The sequence below is a fragment of the Filicampus tigris genome, chromosome 11 (genome assembly GCF_054856515.1).
Source record: "Filicampus tigris isolate MCC_2025a chromosome 11, RoL_Ftig_1.0, whole genome shotgun sequence".
NCBI lineage: Eukaryota > Metazoa > Chordata > Actinopteri > Syngnathiformes > Syngnathidae > Filicampus > Filicampus tigris.
Genome location: NC_141227.1, coordinates 9,623,715 through 9,645,165, shown reverse-complemented (window position 1 = coordinate 9,645,165; position 21,451 = coordinate 9,623,715).

Below are 21,451 nucleotides of genomic sequence, written 5' to 3'. Positions count from 1 at the left end.
GTTGACAATTGGCCAGTTCAGTTGCATTCAGCCATGTAGCTCAGTGTGCAGCGGCAAAGTCTTCTTACTGCTCTACATTGATTATGAAACAAGCATAACCCCAAGCCTTTATCTGATACAGTTTCTGAATTAACTCAGCATCAATAGTTACTAATTAGCACAGACCTTTCTGCATATTATTTTATGGTTTCTTTTATTTAAAGAGTACATGATGGTAGATCTTGGGGATAAGGCAATGTTGCTCTTGTGCCGAGTTTGACTAGAAAAGTTTCTTTAAATTTGCGTCGATTTATTTGCTGCACTAAGTAAGGTTGTTATGGCTGCTAGAAGCACCACCTCCCTCCTTGGACCTGCTATCAGCATGGGTCATTAATTAGCTTTGGTCAACATCAGGGTCCTATGTGTTAGTTTTCCTTGATCTCTCTCTCTGGTCACTGGGGGTTTGCTATCTTGTTTTAAGTTTGCTATGGTTACATGTTTATGTAGAATTCAAATTTGGATGTTAACTCCCTTGCTAATTATGGACCAAATTCAGTCTTTGAGAAAGTAGTCTTAAGCTAGCTTTGAATTGTTGTTGTTGTTGATGTTGTTTTTAATCAGAATGATCTGTCTGAGCCACTCCAGTATGCTTTTTGCACATTTAATTCTATAGAAACATCTCTAACAAAAGTGGTGAAAAATCTATGGGCACTCAATTCAGATTTAACATCTGTTCTTTTGTTGCAAGACGTTAAAGACTGCATTTTATACCATGGACCACTGTAGACATTTGGACAGACTCAAGAATTATCTTGGTATGAGTATTTTGGTCAGATGCTTAAATGGTTGACATCTTATCTGTCTGAAAGATTTCACTGTGGATTTATAATAATATGTTGTCTACTTCTTGTTCTGTTCAGCATGGGATCACAGAGGGCTGCGTCCTTGGGCCACTGCTCCTTTTATTAGGCCATTGAGCTATGACAATATTAATTAGCCTCTCTTCTGGCTCCCTGTTCATGTATAATATCACTGTCCTGTGAAAAACACGTATGTCCATTTTTGTCATTTTTAAAAATTTTACAATAACGGGGTGTCCACGTTTCATACTATTGGTACATTTACGTATCTTTATTTGTACTTGTACAGTACTTGTTTTCACTAATCCGTACATTTTTAACATGCATTATAAATACATTCAGTATTTTTATCATTTATGGCATATACAGTATTTAAATACATATTCAGTCGATACAAAGTCGATACACCCTTGTTCAAATGGCAAGTTTTTTGGTGATATAAAAAAGATATAAGATCAAGCTAAATTATTTCAAAAACCTTTCCTCCATTAATTTCACCTACAGTGTAGCCTGTACAACTCAACTGAAAAAAGGAAATATTTCAGAGTGGAGGGTTAAAAAGAGAGAGAGAGAGAGAGAGAGAGAAAGAGAGAGAGATCTTGGGCTCTATATTTGTAGATGTTTCAAATTTTCGTGCTGACACAAGCCTCAATGCGCTTGTTTGGGAATTTGATTAATCTCTGTGCCCCATGCTGGGCATTCCAGATTTTTTTTAGGCTTTTACTTTGACATGTGCCAGGGCACCAAACAATTTGGTAGCTGAAAGTAGGATAAATGTCTGTTGGAACCATGTCTAATTACTGGCGCAGGGAGTGTAATGCCATTTTGGTTAATTTGATTGAGGTACAGGCAGACAAATTCTCAGATCCTCGGACGTGTGCTGATGTCATCATATTTCACAGAGGTGTGCCATCAGTTAACTTTCCACCATTATTTCAGTCCATCCATCATTGTCTGCAACAGCCAATCAGCATCATGAACATGCCCATTACGTCATACTGATAAAACAACAACAAAACACCTGTGTTGTATACCTTTTGGTCCCACAGACCGCAATGATATTGCCTCATATTGTTCTTTTTTCACCAATAACTGCACTGTGCGTGTGCCTGTAGGCTTTAAAAAAGAAATAAAACATTGTGTACGTATGCACGTGATGTAATTGCTACATTCTCAAGACTTTTTTGAATGCACCACCCACTTGCACGGGACTGCAAAAAAACAACAAAACTTTAGACTACGTCTCGCTGCAGACTTGCACTGGACACCAAAATAGAGGCCATTGTGCTGGCTGACTGTACACACCCACTTATAATTAAGGATGTGGCTCGTCAAAATTAACCAATCAGACTGTTTTATACCCCTCTTTTAAATTGAGCTGTGGCTTGTCAATGACAACTACAAATTTGTTACACACCCTGACCCCAGCTACTTCAAGCCTCTTTTGTCATATTTGTTTAATATTCTTCTGAGTTTTGTTGAACAAAAACTCCAGAAGATTAGATTTAAAAATTGTGCCCCGTAGAGTAATGAAAGGGAACATTCCAATCAAACAGTTATAAGCAAAATAAATAGTTTTACAGTGTTCGTGAAAATGTTGTTGATGATTTAACAGCTTTCCTTGGGCCTTGACTTCGGATATGCAATTATTTTGCTACATTCTACACAACAGAAAGAAAATACGTAATGGACCCAGTAGCAATTATAATACAAAGTTCAGCAAATTTGCAGAACTTGCCTAATGGGCCATTGTCACGCTCCTTTGTTATGTTCTAATGAACTTCTGCAAGTTATTTGCGCGAATCTTGACTGATGCAAAATAGTTTCACAGGATGTTAAACAAGAGCTCAGACTCAGCATTTTTCCCAAATGACATTGAAATGTCCTTGTCATTACTGACTTGTATGATTGTAAAGAAGCCACACGGAATGAGGAATAATGTTGGAGCGTTTCCAAGCGTCTGTGGATTTTGAATTAGTTCTCCAAGCTTAAAAGGATTCACTTGCTCGAGCTTGCCAATTCTGTCACTGCAGACACATTGCCACTTCACTTTGTAAATGACAGGCTCACATGTGAATAACCCATGCACACTTCTCATGACAGTCACATTGTTACAATCTTTTTTGGTGTGGTTATGTTGTTTAATATAAATTACTGTTTAACAGTGGGCAGAGTGTCTGCCTCACAGTGCGGCCCCGACCATCCTCCATGATTTTTGCATGTTCTCCCTGTGCTTGGGAGGGTTTTCTCTGGGAGCTAGACTAAAGTGAATGTCTGTCTGCCTACTGTTTTGGGGCATTGTTTGGGTTGTCTTTTTCAGTTACTGCTCTCAGTTGCACAATTGGTCAAATGAAATGAGTGTGAATGGTCCAGACTGGCAACGAGTTCAGTGTGTACCTTGCCTCGGAAGCTAAAATCAACTGTTAGTTTGAAGCTCACCAATGACCCTAGTGAGGACAAGCGCTATAGAAAATTGATGGATGTTTAACAATGTGCCCCCTGAAACAGATGGGTCAGAATGTGCTTGTCTTTACCAGGTCTGCACTCCTTATTAGGTGTATTAATAGCAGTAATGAAAACTCCCATGAGATCAAGAGTAACCCGACTGTTCAATATAGAGCGAGTGCACATGGCTATCTGCGCTGTATTAACTTCAACTTAAAATAGAGCTGTAACAAACCATTCATAAAATGAGAACAGCCTTCGTTAAAGCCACTTGATAGAGGAGAGGCTTGCCTGAATTCATTAAATTCAGTGGCTGGTCCTTAAGAATACTGATGAACTTGAGCTTCTTAGTCCGACTTTGTTTGTGGGCACAGCAAATCACTGTTTTAATCATGTCACACTTAATTGAGCTCATGGCGAATGTATTTATCCACATACAGTATATTATGTGCTATTCCTATTTTGCCAAAAGATAAACTGTGTTGCTAATTGGAACGGCAACAGGATTGTTATTAATTTGCATATGGACCCGGACTTCATCACAAATGGGCAGAAGTGCAGTGAAGCAGCTTTTGGTGAATTGATTTATTGTTTTCCAAAATGTTCCATAACACAGAGAAAGCTGTTTGAAACATGTGATCGCCAAGATCATAAATCTTGAAAGTTTACATGCTTTAATGACTCCTTTGCGTTATTGCCTCCTTTGTAGTACACTTCAAATGAATTGTACAAAAGTGCAACCTAAATTATCTGATTGCGTGGGGCCGCAATGACTGCGTGAACGAATTTCTCACACAGCAATGCGCAGTTTCGCAGAGTTTTATCTGAAACATAAAGGCAAATAAGTCCCATCTCTACTGTTACACCTCACATTATTTACCAGGAATGTAGCGTCAAAGCGGCTCGCTTTGACTCCATCCCAGCAAACTTTGTGCTAAAAATGGGGTACAGTCTGGGTGGGTCAATTGCAGAGCACACCTGTGGAACATTTGGTGTCTTCAATTAGCCTAAAATGCAAAGAGGGAGAAAGCACGAAATTCCTGGAGAAAATATTCACAAGCTCCAGGAGAACATGCGACTCCAGAAAGGAAGGTCTGAGCTAAGATTCAAACGCAGATTTGTGATGCAGATGTGCCAACTGACAACAACTCCAGTGTCAACTTGTTATATCAGAGTCTTGTCATGTACCATTTCAAGTATGTCTCGTGTCAGTGTCATGGATGGCATCAATGCATTTTCTTTGCTGTTGTCATAATACTTGAACCCTGCTCATTAAGTCACAGTCATTGTATTAACAAACAAATATTGTATACTGCATAAATACGTGCAGCTGTCGCTGCAGTTTGGGTTTTGATAAAAACAAGGGGTCTATTTTTGTAGACAGGTGCACCTGTGCTCGGCATAAAAACGAGTGCATCTATGGAGACTGTGCTGCACCTCTCTGGGCGTTCCGGCATTTCTTTTACACGCCCCCGGCGCACCATACAATTTGGTGACAGATTAGACATTTGACCGGATTAAAGCAGGTCTAAATTGTGGTGCAGGTGACGCAGGCATTCTGAGCTCTGTGGATGTGTGATGCATGTCATCGTATTCAATTCCTAAGTATGACACCAGCGTGCATTGAACCCAGCTAAGTAATTGTAATCTTTTTTTTTTTTTAATGAATTATTATAATCTTTAAAGCGGAAGTCAAACTAAACATATTTTTTTCAAGAGTATATTCTATGCAGGCCCACTAGTTGATACAAAGCATTCTGATTTTATATTGCGTTTGTGGAATATGAATTAATCCACCTGTTTTTAGCCATCTCAGTGGGTGGCCATTTTGTCACTTCTGTCGATTGAAAATGACATCACAGTTGCTCAGGGCTCAGGTAATGACCAATCACAGCTCACTTGTTTTCTGAAGCTGAGCCATGATTGATCATTTCCTGAGCCATGAGCAACTGTGATGTCTTTTTCAGTCGACAGAAGTGATAAAATGGCTGCCCCCTAGGATTTTGCATCTTAACTCATATTCCACAAATGCAATATTAATCAGAATGCCGTGTTTCAACTAGCGGGCCTGCTGGGAACATATTCTTGAAAAAAATATGTTTGGGTTGATCCCCCCTTTTTAAAAGCAAAATATTTACATAATCCTCTAGTGGAGATGTTGCAGTTCCTTCAGCGAGTTGGTTACGCTTTCTTCATGTAGACCGCGCAGCTCTCCTGTGCTGAATTTAAAGGAAATGAAGGCAGCTGGTCGAATTGGTCGTGAAACAAGCCTGCTGTGATCACTCCTATAACTGCACAAACGCTCATTTCTACCTGCGCGCGTGTACGAAAATATCAAAAGAGAAAACTCCACCCATAAGCACAGTTATACCACTCTTAGCGCGAGACCTGTGCATCGCATGAAAATAAAGCCCCAAGAGTGAACATATAATCAATTCCAAGAAAGACTAATTCAGTAACCGTAGTCCTGTGATAAGAGTAAAACAATACAGTATTTTCCCTGAAGTTCTTTGAATCATACAAACCAATTTAAGTTCCACACCATTAAGCATGAGGAACAATAACCTACATCGAGAAAGGCACATGATGCGTATATCGCCCCACACACTTGGTTACTGTATGTTATCTGGCTGGTCCAGAACATATTTTCACTGTTTTAAATGATGGACATCAGATTTCCTCTCGTCTACTTAATAAATGAAAGCATAGAAAGAGAGTTGCAGTGGATGATTATTTGGGGGCACTTTTATGGTCCTCGGCCCGCACGGCGCCTGCGAAGTATGATTTGTAGAGAGATTTGAAATGAGACTGGCTGGCTCATGATTTAAACACACTGTTAAATCACAGGGACAGCAAGAACCCGCCTCAGTCACATTTGTGCCTCCATGTAGGAGCTCCTTTTGAAGCAGAGCGTATGGCAGCAGCCTCGTGCCAGCTTTGCAACGTGAGCCTCTTGTCAAAAATGGTGGATGCCAGTAGATGACGTCCAACCCAGCCTTACTCCAGAGGATCCTCTGGAACCTGACGAGAGCCCCCTGAGCACTGAGAAACATTTGTGACTCCGGCAAGCGAGAATTTCAGCGAGACCTGGCCAATGTTTACATGAGATTGCTCGCAAGACTGTTTCCATGCCCGAGAGCTCAAAGATTCAGCAGCCTTTTTGAATGAAACAATTTTTGTGTTTGTGTGCATGTTGTCTGGTCTGGTTGAAGGTTCGGATGGAAATTTCAGCCTATCTTCCAACTCCCTCATTTTATACACCGCTTGATCTCATTCCGGTGTGCCAGAGCCTATGCCACCAATCACAATGCATACTGTAAGTATACAAACTGCCATCCACACTCATATTCATGCACCTGCAACTCCATGTGCACATAGTGCCGAGTACTCTTGGCAACTCCAGCCAGGAAGACTTGAGCTGAGATCAAAGGTGGGTAGTAACCCACTGTATTTACTTAGTTACAGTTACTCAAGTAACTTTTTGGATCAATTGTACTGACAAAGTAGTATTTTTTTAACGCAACATACTTTTACTTGAGTACCTGTAGCTGGAAAGCAAAGTTGGTAGAGTCTCTTTCACCCAAACGCATGGGTGCAGGAAGTGAATGGGTTAATCAATCATTGCCAACAGCCACTGGAAATATCCTCCCTCGCTCCTTTTGTTATTTTATTTTCCCCCCGTTTTGGTAGTCTGCTTCTTCTTTTACAACGGCACCATATTCTTCTGCTTCAATAAAATATAATACAGTATAATAATAGGGCCGCAGTTGTTCTATTGCAGGACATCAGTAGATGTGCAGAGCTCAGTGGCTTGGCGTGCGGCAAAGATACAACAACCAGGGGCGGAGCAACCCAGTTTGCAAGACTGCCCACCCAATGAAATTCATAAAAAAAAAGATATGCTTTTAAATTTTTTGTAAATTATTACATTATTTTTGAATTTGTGATTTTTATTGTATTGAATATTAAAAATGCGATAATTGTGGTTGTCCAAGGAAGATCTGAACTTCATATTATTCAGCTGATCATTTTAGTTGAATTTACAATTTGTCGGGATAGGATTTTTCCAGGCCCACCCATTAGCCACGTTCTGGCTCCGCCCCTGGCACCAACAGTAATTTTTTTTTTTTTTCAGCATTTAAGTCATGTGCAGCAACGTTGCTTAGTGTGCTGCAGGCCTACCTGTATTTTTTTCTTCTAAATTAGCATAACACATCATGGGCATGCTATTGTAAAGCTATCAAAGACATCAATAGATAACCTTTTGTCATAATTTGGCAAGCACATCAATGCCGTGATGTGTCACGGTGAACACACACAAAGGAGTCAAACTTACATTTTAGGATCCCTGCAGCTTTGGCGGTGTGTAAAATCAGTGAAGTTGGGAGCCAATCAATAATTTTAACATAAAACCAGCAATAAACCCACAGGAAATTGTCAGCAAGTCTGCAGTTCTACTCTGAACTTGATAACAAAGTTCCAGCCCATCGTTTAACTCTCCAGCTGTAACTTTACAGCTCTGGATGTCTCTGTCCACGTTTATAGTTTATAATGTCATTATAGTTATTGCTTGAAGATGCAGCAGACAGCTGTTCTAACAGGAAGCACAATCTCTTAAAAAATGTCCAATCTCTTAAAACAATATGGAACATAAGTTAGGAGGAGGGATTTACAATATCAATGTTTTAAAAGAGATGCAGGTATTTGTTCACAATTTTACGAGTCGCACTATTTTTCATTGTTATCTTTGCCAAGGAGATCATGTTTTTGCTCGAGTACGTATCAATGTTAGTATGTTAACGTAAAATACCACCCAGAAGTTATAGTCGGATAGACGATGCCCAGTTCTGTTAATTATTGTGGAAAATCAAATTGTCAGGGATATGTGAGACATGCAGTATCTCTTTGTTTTGAACTTGTCATCCACTTGTAATGTTCATTACCAACACATGCTATTCTGGAGTGAAACATTATTTTGTACTGTTCAAATTCACAAAGATGTCCATTTGTTGTTGTTGTACTTACGATTCTTTTTAAACTTCATAAACTGAAGTCGAGAAAGTTCACAAATTGCTTACTTTGTCTTCTGCAAACTCAGTTGTTTTCTGCCTCATTTCTCTTGTGTACAATATTACGTGAGGAGCTAAACTAGACTAGGAAGACTTTTTTTAATGACATCAATAAGAACTCTGTCCAGGGGCCCATTTTACAAAACAGGTTTAGTGAAAACTCAGAGTCTGCTAACCCTGATATGAGATAAACTCTGACTTCTCCGTTTCAAAAAGGGAGGTAACTCAAACCTGAGAAAGAGGGGAAACTCTAGCCGGTTCAGAGAGAGAGGTAACTTAAGCTCTCAGTCAGTTACCGAGAGGTAACAGACTCTGTGAACCTAACCTGGTCGGGACCAGATTTATCTCAATTAACCTTGAGTTTCTCATTGTCTCCGCACTCTTTCAGAGCCACACACAACATTTCATTTCCTCATTCAGTCCGTTCGCAGGCGAGTTTTGGCGTAGCCTAATTCTGCCGTCCGTCACTTAAAAAGATCAGTCAGTATATGAGAAGTCCATTAGGCACAGTACCCCCATGAGATTATGCATGCCCAAATCTTAACTGTTTGAACAATGTTCTTATATTTTATCAGCTGTTAAGTGCGCTTCTCCCCCGCGAGTTTGCACCTAAATGAAATAAATGACTAGGCGGTAGCAAGCAGTTTTCCTCTGTTATATTATTGTGATTACAAAGGACCTGAGCAGCAATGTTCTCCCATGCCCCTCCCTCATTGCCATGGTTACTCATCGAATCCATTCATGCTGCCTTTTCATAGTTGTGGTGCACGCGTATAAGTCCACTCCGTGAAGATACTCCGAGTTGAGTAAACCGATTCAAATCATCTCTTCTGGTACCGCAAACTAAAGGGTTTCCTATCTCAGAGTAGACCAACTATAAATGGAATTGTATTGTGTTGTATTGTTTAAATATGGTAACATTTTTTATTTTTCCCTCGCTTAAAATGATCCATGTTAAAAAATGATGACAACATGAATGTTCTACTGATACTATCTGTATTATGTGTAATGTTGTGCTACAATCCATTAAAAGAAGTGTGATACATTTAAATAAATAAAATGATTTTTTTAAAGAATTAATTCATTTGCGAGTTGAAAGTATGATAGTGTGTTTGATCTGGATTAGATTTGCAAAGTGGGTTATCTGTACAGCCGAGAGGAAATTCTGTTGATTAAAAATGAGCCCAGCCTCCCACTCTAAGTCCCAACAGTAACACATGATTGTATTTGTGGCAGCACTACTTACTGAGGCTGTCATCAATGTAACAACAAAGCCTCCCTCGCACTTCACACAGTCACAGAAAGTCATGTTGAAATCACGCTCAAACACAATTCATCACTGTCTGAACATGTGTACGCTCATTTATATTTATGCCTATAGCCCACGTTCTATGTTCTTCATATTTGGCAATATATATTTTTTAATAATCTGTGCAGTCATAGTGCATTGTTGATTTTATTTCCATATTCTCGTAAATAGAGGGGGATATGGGGAGGGGCATCTCTGCTAGGCAAACGACTTGCGGAAGCAGAGCCCAGAGGGCAAAAAAGCAGACCTCATTAAGACAATAAAAACACTTACGCTTGTGGTGGCAGAACGTCATTCACTACACTTCATACCCTTGCTTGTGGCGTATGGACACATTCCACTCATCCATTTTATATCGCTGGCGTCGGACGGAATCCTCGTACCTACAAAATCATCACTTTTTAGGAGTCTCAAAAACACTGTTTGTTCCACCATAAATATTGCATCATCAAAGTGAGGCATTTTCAACCCATTAGATTGGTCAAAAATGGACAAATGTGCTGCTCTGTTTGTCTTAGGATGCTTCCGCCTCTCATCTGAGTGAATCAGTTCATCAATTGGTTAACCAAGCCTTGTTCTAATTACTCACCATGAATTAATGATTTAACAAGGAGGGCACGTACTCTTTCACATAAGGCCAGGTGGCTTTGAATATTTTTTTTCTTTAACACATAAAATCACCATTTGAAAACAGAATCGTACGCTTACTTGGGTTATATTTGGTATCACTTTGATATTTAGATTTGTTTGATGATCTTAAACATTGAAAGTGGGGTACTATATAAACAGGAAAGAATTGGAGAAGAGGGTAAATATGTTTGTACTGCACTCTATATGAACCTGCACATAGTACAGAGGGAAAAGAACAGAGCTGGGCATTCCGCATAGCCAACGGACTAGTCCTTCTATCCATATAGTGCTGCTTGTATTCTGCTTGTTTATCTCAGAAAGAAACATGCAGAGTAAACACTGCTGCTATGGAACTTGCAGTAACAACTCCAGACACTACGCATGTCCACATATGAAGGATATATTCTTTATTTGTTTCCCAAAGCCAAAAACTCAGAGGGATGAATGGGAATAATGGGTCAACTTGTGCAGACGTCCAATGGACCAGTTTAATGCCAGCAAGGTAAAGCCTTTTACCTTCATATGTAGTAAACATTTCATTGGGGGCCATATGGTGTTACAGATAACGATCCGGCCGATCCCTTGCATTGAAGAGGTAAACCATTTTGATCATTTCCTTCTTTTTTGCTTGGCATTTGACCCTACTCCTCCTGCTTGACATCAATGAATGACAAGGAAAAATGTAAAGCCAGACTGTTTTGTACTACTGAGGTGCTCTAGTGACCTCCCGAAAATTCCCATAGAGTGCTAGCTCTCCGCAACAGTGCACAATCTGTTCAACTATGACATGTTTTTTTTTTTTAATTGGGGGGTGGGGCTGGTTGGTCGACCAAAGCTCTGATGGATGCGTGTTGAAAATGATAGAAAATGACAGATTGGTGATCACTATTTGGTCCGGCAAAATGGCGGATAAACTGACAGCGGATGGATACCCCGGCTGTAGGTTGAAGACGATAAGCGGACTGCGATTTTTTTGTTAAATGCCCAGCTCTGGAAAAGAGATTCACACAATGCCTCTCAAAGGACTCAGTCGGTGTCAATCCTGCAGCCACAGCTCCATAAACAGCAGCAGGCTTGGTTTGTGGAACTCCCTCTCATGTCAGCACCAATACTGTAGCTGTAGTTATCAGGAAATCCTGCTGGCAACGGACCAAATGGCTGAGGCAAGAATTTGCAAAAGGTTTCATGAACAAAGTTGAAAAAAGTGAGTCAGAGTAAGCTATTGAAACTTGTGCAACTTCCCATCTCAGTCACTTTGTACATCAGCCGGCAAAAGGAGTCCTCGCTACCCCAGACGAATCATAGAGGTCATTTTCATTGTAGGTTACTTCCGTTGGAGTTTAATGTCACTGTGCTGTTTCTGTATGCTGTTATGTTGCAGCGTTTACGATTGCTGTGAGCCTTCTTGGCCTCCGTATAAAGCCCATCCATGATTTAGTGCATGCAGATTTGATTTGAACTTCAACAGTTAACAACTTCAACGTGGAACTCATTTGAAAGTCAAAGGCAGGAAACACAATTTTGGTCACTTAAAGAGAAGCTTAGAATAAATGAGAACGTGGCGCTGGTGTGATAGGGAATATCCGAAAATAGGCCGCGTCATTGATTGAGCCACAAGGTTAAGATTAAATCCTAATTCTGCGGTACAGTGCTGCCCACTAATCACTTCATAGGCTGACATTTGGATTGCATTTACTTGTTCATGTTAAAGTCCAATTTTGAACATGAGTCATCCCATCAAAATACATTTTGTACAATATATGTGAAATGCAGCTGCCAATTCATTTTGTTGTGTAGCCCTGTAGTAGCGTCTCACCTGATGAACTACATGACTGCTATGAACATCTTCCTGGCAGCGAAATGAAGGCAAGTGAGGAGGGTTAATTATGTTTATTTGAGACAAAGGATTTCTTGATGCCACTATGATTCCTAAATAAATCAATACATTTGTATTTAATTTTTGGTCTATTTTTTGGTGTAAGCAGTAAATATGCATGATGAGTGAATCACTCTTCATGATCGTATAATCATAATTTAGAATGATCATGATAGAATGGCATCAAGCTGAGTATGAGCATGTAAACATGACCCCTCTGCTTGTCAATCTGTGATTAACTTATTAAGTACTATTTTGCATGCTCTTTTCAATTACCTAATACCAATGAGCAAAAATTCTTAATTGAGCTGCATAAATTCCAATATTTTAATGTCAGCGCTAATCTGTTTCACCCTGACCTCATCTCTATAAGGTAACAGCAATCATCCTTTAGCTGTCACTCACCATGCTTCATCTTGATTTTCTACCTTCCTGTCACTAATTAGTTTACAGGGACACGGGTTCATTGAGGAGGAGGGTAGTGATTCAATCTCACAAGGTCATTTAGGCGTCAAAGACAGAAATTTTCACCTACAGTATGCAGAATGATTGGAGGTCTGCAAGTAGTAACACGACAGCTGATGAGCTACAACTTGCCAATGCCTCACACTCGTTATGACGCAGCATTCTAAAATGTATGGTTTAACATGATTACAAATAAGCCCCGTTGTGACCTGCACACACAAAGTCGGCATTGGGCACCCACAACATGGCCATTGGGCGCTCAGAAGTAACATTGAGCCATTCGTTAACACGGCTTTAGTTTTCCCAGAGCGGTTTGATTTCACAGTTTGGTGAATGAAAAGTCTCCACTCTAAAAACATCCATCGATACATTCATTATCTGGACCGCTTATCCTCGCGAGGGCAGTAGCTGCGGAACATCCTGAACTGGTTGCCAGCCAATCGCAGGACACACAAAGGCGAACAACCATTCACACACAGTCACACTTAGGGACAATTTAGTGTGCTCAGTTATCCTACCAAGCATGTTTTTGGAAGGTGGGAGGAAACCGGAGTACCCAGAGAAAATCCATGCAGGCCCGGAGGGAACATGCAAACTCCACATAGGAAGGCTGGAGCCCGGGATCGAACCCTGAACCTCTGTACTGTGAGGCCAATGTGCCAACCAGTATACCAGTCGTTCACTGTGCCGCCCACTCTGAAAACAATATTTATTATATAAACATTCATACTTAGGGTAAAATGTTCGCAGGTGCACTCACCACTTGCTGGGTCCCATTCACTCCCTCGGCGGTCACCCAGCCTTAACGTTGTGGGGCCGCCTCAAGGGTGGCCTGCCTTGGGTGGCCGCCGGAGGACTTAAAGGCCGGAGGGTAATGAAGACCAAGTGATGCCTTTTAATTCAGATTGAATTACAGTACAAATTGATGAGTTTTAGGGACTTTTCATAATACTTTCAACATCCCAGATGAGAGAGCGCCACCAACGGGACCTTCGTCGATTGTTGTCGGGTCTGCCAGGCGCTGTAGGTGCAATGTAAATAAAAGTGGCCGAGCTATGGCTAAACTGGCTAAGAAATCTCAAATCTCCACTGACGAGCCTCTTTACCTCCAATGCCAGATCCACACCACATAAAACAGCTGATCTGAACTATATGTTCGGGACTCTTGCATTTGATTAATCACAGAAACCTGTCTACACGCTTAGATTCGATCTCAACGTTTCAGTGCAACGAGAAACAAAGGCAGCGGCACAAAGTGAAGTTTCATCGCCAGATTATTATGCGCAATATGCGCAGACAACAACTAACAGCAACTTTATCGCACGCTTGGGACCCTAGTGGTTCAGAAAATGGATGGATGGATAGCAAATGCTATGACACTGCACTGTGTTCTACTGTATGTGTCTGCAATATACATTGTTGAAATATCACTGCTAAGTAAATAATTTTGTGAGTGATTTATTCTTTAAAGCACAACTATTAAATATATATATATATATATATATTAAAACATTCGTGGGGGTGATAACAAGTAGCGTCCAACTTTATTAATAGTTATTGACACACATCAGAGCTTTTGAGTTTGCTCATCGCCTCACTGTCCGAAGTGACAAGAGCTCAGAAAGCAACAACACATGCGATTGCACATTGTCGCTGACCACTTATTTACGCCATCCTTCAACCTTGATACATCAGTAGGGAGTGGAATTTAAATGTTTTATCATGTAAAGTTGCAACAACTGATATAACTGATATATGCAATTTACAAAAAAAAGGTTATCGGTTGTCATTATCTGTATTGGTTTGGAGAAACATGATGTTATCGGTGGGGAAAATAAACTGTTATCCTGCATTCCTACTTGTTATCCATTCCATCAGTCTCTCTGGGATGCACTTAGCCTTATCACCCTGCTGCCTGGTGGACCCTATGTAACTATTTAGATTAAGATGGTGTCCTTACCGAAAAGAGACACCACAGTGTAAAGAATTAAGAATTGGTCAGTACAGTTGAGTCACGTGTGCTCCACAGTCGTGAGTTTCTGGCTTCAAATCACAACTCAGGCGCTCCAATGCATCCCCTGTGTTGCTCTCATGCTTGTGTGTGTCAAGATGATTTGACTTGCAACATGTCTGTCCATTGGCCCGAGTAAACTGACACACTACAGCACTATTTTGTTTTTGTGAAGCACAGTTTTTGTTTGACCTTAAAAAGTCTTTGTGAGTCAGCCTCAACATAGCTCATCTTGATGTGGCAAAAATTTTCCCACAGATCTGAAAATCTTTCAGATTATGGCAGCATCTCCTGTGCCCAACTCACTAAAGATCGCCAGATTTATTCCCCAGTCCAAAATTTGGTCAAGTCCTCCATTTGTTTGGATGTGATTTTGGCTCAAAGTTATTGGTGTGATGTAAGGCCAAATCACATCTCAACTTTGAAGCAGATATATGAAAGTTTTCCTTTCAGATGAAAATTTGGACCCATGCATAACTGTGTCCACCTTGACTCTTGTTAACCGCAATTCCATCTGAAGAAAAACAACCAAAACCCAATGCTACAGCCACCACCATGCTTTACTGTGTTTGTGTTGGACTCCAGTATGGTAAACCATGAAGGCCTAGATAGACCAAAAAGACGCTGGTCAACAGTGACAGACGCTTACCCCGTGTGGCGTCCAGCCGGCTGTCAGCACGTCGCGCTGGAAAAACACACCACAACGACAGACAGCGACGCTGACCATTAAAGTACATTCTGCGCATGCATAAGATGTAATACCCTTCCATACCATCACGGCGGTAGTCACCATTTCTCATGGTTAGAAAACTCCAACCGGAAAGCTGTTGGCCGGGGGCGGAATATAACAACGTAAACAATGTATTCGGCTATATTCTTCGCTCACGATGAACTCCCACGTGAAGTAAATCATCACGTTCTTGACACGGTATTGTGAAAGACTTACATTGTCAACCCTCGCTTTTGTACTTGTAAGAAGGTTAAGGCAGTGGAGGCGCGCTCACTGTTTATCCGCCTTTGTCACTTCCCGTTGGTGCTCCGAGCGCTGATTTGCTAGCTAACAGCCAATCCGAGTGACCAAATGTCACGACTGGCGACGCCGATTCAACATGCGTAAACGCCCCCAAGACGCTTACAGACAGGTTACGACACTACGACGGTGGCCACTACACCAAACAGACGGCGCATTCAGACGCCACGATGCTTCATGACCTCCAACGTCGGTTTGGTCTATTAGGGCCTTAACACATTTTCCAGCATCCTTTTATAACACTTCAAGTACTACATGTTATATATGTTTTCAGGCTTGGATGTTTAATGTGTCAGAAAAGGCTTTTACAATGACAGCATACATTTTAGCCAAAGATATGAAGCAGCCAGGTGAAAATTTCACATGAATACATAATTCTTGCCAGGAAATAATGCACCTACTCCAATGTCACTTTTGGTCTCTCCGCAGTTCTTGGTTTTGTTCAGGCAGCAAGTGTAACGGTTCACCTTAAACAAGTTAAGTACCACAAACAATAAAGGATAACCTAAAACATGCACACAGGCACGCACTCTAAGATGAACTTGTTCTCAATGGACCATTTTGCACAGCTTGTTAAAAACTTGTCCACCTTTTTTTATTGTTGCTATTCCCTACAAACAGCACTGATGTATGTGCAAAAAGTGAATGCCAGCATGATGGGACAAAATATGAACATTCAGACCATCACTCACATCTTCCGCTATGTTGCGTTGAAAGCAATGGTTACTGTCTGACCAATGTTTTTGTATATATCACTTGACATAACATAACTAGTTGCCTGTGGTGATGTCGTCATACATCTACCACAATTAGTGGGGGTCATATATGCTGTGTAAAACAAAAAAATATATATATTGTTAATTTATTAAGACAAAGCTGGGTTCTGCGTTAAAGGGGATGCTGTTGTAGACAGCAGAGTAGTTCTGTTGTCCTGAGAGGTCCTGTTACTCCTCTCGGGTAGACTTCTGTGTGGTACTGATAGCCTCCCACAATATGTGGACAAGACGATTAAACCCTCTTTTGTATTGCAATGACAGCTAGGGATGAGCGCTGTAAATTGAATTTTTTTATTGTCATAAAAAGTCTGAAATGATACTTTCCAATAGTGTGTCCAACCCAAACAATTAAGAGCATCCGTGTGGAAGATTTGGAAATCTCAAAAATGGCACCCATTGAGGCTAAACGTTTGGCAAAATAGCATTCTATACAGTATTGCAAAATGCCATTAGCAGCTCACTTTACCCCGCTTGATTGTTCAACCAAGGGCAACATAAGATGTGTCTTTTTACTTGTATATTGTATGTAGATTATACTGTATAAATGTGATGTGTCCAGCAGAATCTTTGTGTGAAGAGTCGACGGGTTCTCTGCACAGACAGGTATCGTAAAAGAAACGCATATACATGCTGGACGGAGGCGGTGGCTCCATTTAACTGCCGATTGTTTTGTGAGAAGAGGGCTGCAGAGCTGCAATATGACTTGCCAAGCCTCTTTCTGAGAAGAGCCAAAAGGCCTGCAGGCTAGCAGGCAAGTTGTTTTGTTATACTATGCTGTGAAAAATTAGGGGTCTAAGTTTGAGAACCAGTCCAATGATCACTCACCTTTAAGATCTGTTTTGGACCTCTCTATTTTCTCCTAAGAGAAAATTTCTAGATGGTTTACTCCTCAACTCCCAACTGTTTTGTTTTCTTGACTTTGCATTCTGATCCTCACATATCTGCACAAGAAAACCAATTCTTTTTTTAACAGCTACTATATTTTGAAGGATAAACATTATAGATTTTTTTTTCACAATTTAAAGCAGATGTCATTTGTCTGAATAACATCTCTTTGAAAATGCTTTTGTCAAAATATACTTCCAAAAATTAGCCTGTTTGAAAGGGTGGCGGGCGGCACGGTGGTCGACTGGTTAGCACGTCCGCCTCACAGTTCAGAGGTCGTGGGTTCGATCCCGGCTCCGGCCTCCCTGTGTGGAGTTTGCATGTTCTCCCCGTGCCTGCGTGGGTTTTCTCCAGGTCCTCCGGTTTCCTCCCACATTCCAAAAACATGCATGGTAAGTTGATTGGACTCTCTAAATTGCCCCTTGGTGTGATTGTGAGTGAGGATGCTTGTCTCTGTGTGCCCTGCGATTGGCTGGCAACCAATTCAGGGTGTCCCCCGTCTACTGCCCGAAGACAGCTGGGATAGGCTCCAGCACGCCCCGCGACCCTTGTGAGAGAAGCGGTATCGATAATGGATGGATGGATGAAAGAGTGGCACTGACTCATGCAAGTGAGTGATTGGACACGATAAGTCTGATAAGTTACTATTGGGCCAATGGTGACTACAGATTTCGTTACCATGACTACAGGAATCTAGGGACATCTTCTGTTTGAGGGAGCATATCCCAGAGTCTGGAAATAAAGTGAGCTCCATCAAGGCAAAAAAATAATTTTCATTTCACAAAACCGTAGTCAAATATCCCACCATTCCACCAACAACATCACCAAGCAATCAAGGGTGTGCTGCTTATTAGAAGCTAACACCGTAAACTCATGCTAATCTGTTCATCCAACCAAATTCAATGCAGCTCTGCTTATCCTTAGGCTTTGGCAAGATAGCAGCAGTGTAACTCCCGAGGAGGATGTGGGTGTTTCTGGGGCCACTGCATGTTTCAGATGGTGAGTAGTCCAATGGTTAGACACCGGCCATTGCTTGAAAGTGGATCTTGATCATTGCCCAGCCTAGCTGAACATGCACTCAGTTTGTGAGCAATATTAAGTGAATTCGCCACACCGTTTCATAATTTTTTGGCGTAAGTGCAAAATGTTTTACTCAGACATTATCAGAACTAGACAAAGGATTTACTTGGTTGTTTAAGTTCACACTTGATGAGTGAGCAGGCACTCCAGAAATCCAACTATTTTAGAACAGAATCATCTTTATTTGTCATGTACACACATGCACACAAAATTTGACCTCTGCGTTTGACCCATCACAGCACTGGACACAGCAAACACACATTTGGATACATTTTACACAATATGTCCTTTTAAAGTTACATTTAAACATTTGGAGGAATAGTGCTGTTTGCTGGGTCCCAACCAGGGATTTGGGAGACCATCAAAAAATATAATTTGGGGCCACAACACTTAAGACATGTTTTAAATTCTATTATTTTAGGTCCACTGTCCGTTTTGGGCTTTTGGAATCATCATCTGTTTTCTTCCTCGTACGGTGCCAGATTTTGACATTGAATATTTGCACACACAAATAGAAATGTACCACTACAGGAGATTCGAGCCAACTAAGAACTGATCATTGCAATCTTAAAATGCCACAATGTTCAGACAAGGCAATCCCACAGCCTTGTCTTTGTTATTTTCACGTAGACAGCTCAATTAGACTCAGCAAAAGTCTTCCTGCTGGGAGCAATAATACATATTTTGTTATGATAAATGAAGCCACATTTACGGAACATATAAACTGATGTTTCCTTTCACCAACAGCTATTTTCTTGAAGCCTTTTGGGACTTTGCGGAGCACAGTAAACAGATGACTGAGAATATCCCTGAAATAACACCATCTAAATCTTTTCTAAGTCAACAGATCATGTTAGAAATCTGAAAGAATTTGCACCTTGCGACGTCAGACAAAGCACTTTATTTAGACGTCAGAGCCATGACTGAGTCGCCTGTTGCCTCAACGCTAAGTTGCCAGGAGTCCAAAAGAGGGATCTAATTATGCAAAAAATTACCGTGTCATTTCAAGTCATGGGCTTCATCCTGTAACAAATTCACAGCTTCCATTAATCTTGGTGTAGGATTAATAACACAGAGTCAGTTGCCCATATTTGTGATGCCTTCAAAGTGTCTTCAAGACAATGTGCGAGAAAACAAATTGGTGCTGCAGAATAAACTGGAGAATGGATAATTGCAAATGTTCAGCAAAATAGTTTCCAGTAGCTTATTTGACCATCCTACAGCCCAGCAAAATAGCTTTCAAACCTCCTCGCCTTGCTTGCGTGTGCTGAATCAAAATGTTCAATCCCGGCATCCATCATCATGTGAACTGGCCATCACGCTTTGAAATATACACAGAGCTTTAAGTGTGGACCTTTAAAGCCATTTTGAAAATGTAATGCAACATCATCACAGACAGTTTTGTTCATGCTGAAACCTTTTTTCTGCCTAATCTTCCAAAAATCTGTGATCGGTTAGCCCCAATACAAGGTAATCAATATTTGATGAGCATCTATTTCTGTTATTTTTCTGCCCCAACATGAGTTCCATGAAAAATAGATTTGTTTTCCCCACTGTGCTGCCATCCCAGACTGCCCAAGGTCGGGCTGTGAATTTACTGCTGCCGTTTCTCTTTCTTGCTGGGTGCAGGCCACTATGTTATGTCAGTGTTAATGTGGGCCGGTGCACCCAATATCACTCACAGTGAAACATCTGGGAATGTGATGCATTTACAAAACAAGGATACCGGAATGACCGCAGTATCCATTCAATACTAGTTGATGTGGCAACATCAGTGCAGATGATGAATGAAACCCATTGACACCATTTTGAAGATGTTCTTTTGGTTCATCAGTCTGTTAATCAATGATTGGTCCTTTGGTGTACTGAGAGATTTTGCTGCATTCATATTTAAACATTACAACTCACAACAGTGTGGTGTCATCATAATGTAGTGCTCATTTATTATTAACTCAATAAAAATATTGGACTCAGCAGAGTTAAAACTGATCTCATTATGGCTTCTGTTGGTGTTTTCCTTTAATATTTTACTATGTCGTCTCAATCACCAGGTCGCATGACCTCCAAACCCTCCACGCATCCTCTTTGGACCCTGAGTGGCAATCTGTGCACGTTTATGAGCCATCTACTTCCATGCTTGTTCCAGATTCTGTGGAGAGGTCTGAATAATTTGAAACTGTCTGAATTGAGAATAATGGCAATGGAAATTGTCTTATTATTTGATGTGGAGGACTAAATGCTGTAGTCTAATGAGTTTTTCATTAAGCAGATGCAAATCATATGCTTGTTAAGCATCGAGAGGACCCAAACAATGCGGTGGTAATTGTTTGTTATTTAATTACGAATGACACTTGTGACATTCCATCTTGGAAAAAAAAAAAAAAAAAAAGATAAATGCTGAAGCATTTATATAAATGCAGGTTGATTGCAAACTACTACTTAATGTAACCCAGCAAATGAATGTGTGGTGTTTTTTTGGGGTGGTTACTTAAGAAATTGTTTTAATTCTTCTTTTTAATTGGCACGCTGTAAATTGCGAAATTATATTTGTGCTTTACCAGGTTTAGACAAATCCATTATTCTAATGGTAAAGAATGAATGTGTTCCTTTGTTTGCACAAACTGTGTAAACATATCCTGTAGGTAAATCAATGCTGAACTCACCTCCTGCATTTTCAACGATGTGTTGCCACAACAAATTGTCATCACTCTCATAATGCACAGATTTAAATGAAAGGGGATAAATAACGATCACCTTTACTGACATTCAGATGCACTGACACCCAAGCTAAAGAAAAAAGGGCTGAATGAAATAATGAACTGGCCCGTATATATAACAAATTGCAACTTAACCTTGATTTAAACCAATGCCAATCAGATATATGACTTTTCATTTCAGCATTTACAGTAAATGACAAAAACTGAACTAGCCCACTCATGGTCTCAAATACTGAACCAGCTACTGCATCCTTGGAGAAGCCAATGTGCATTAACTCATTCACTGCCAGACATTTTCAGACCCTCTTTTACCCTAACG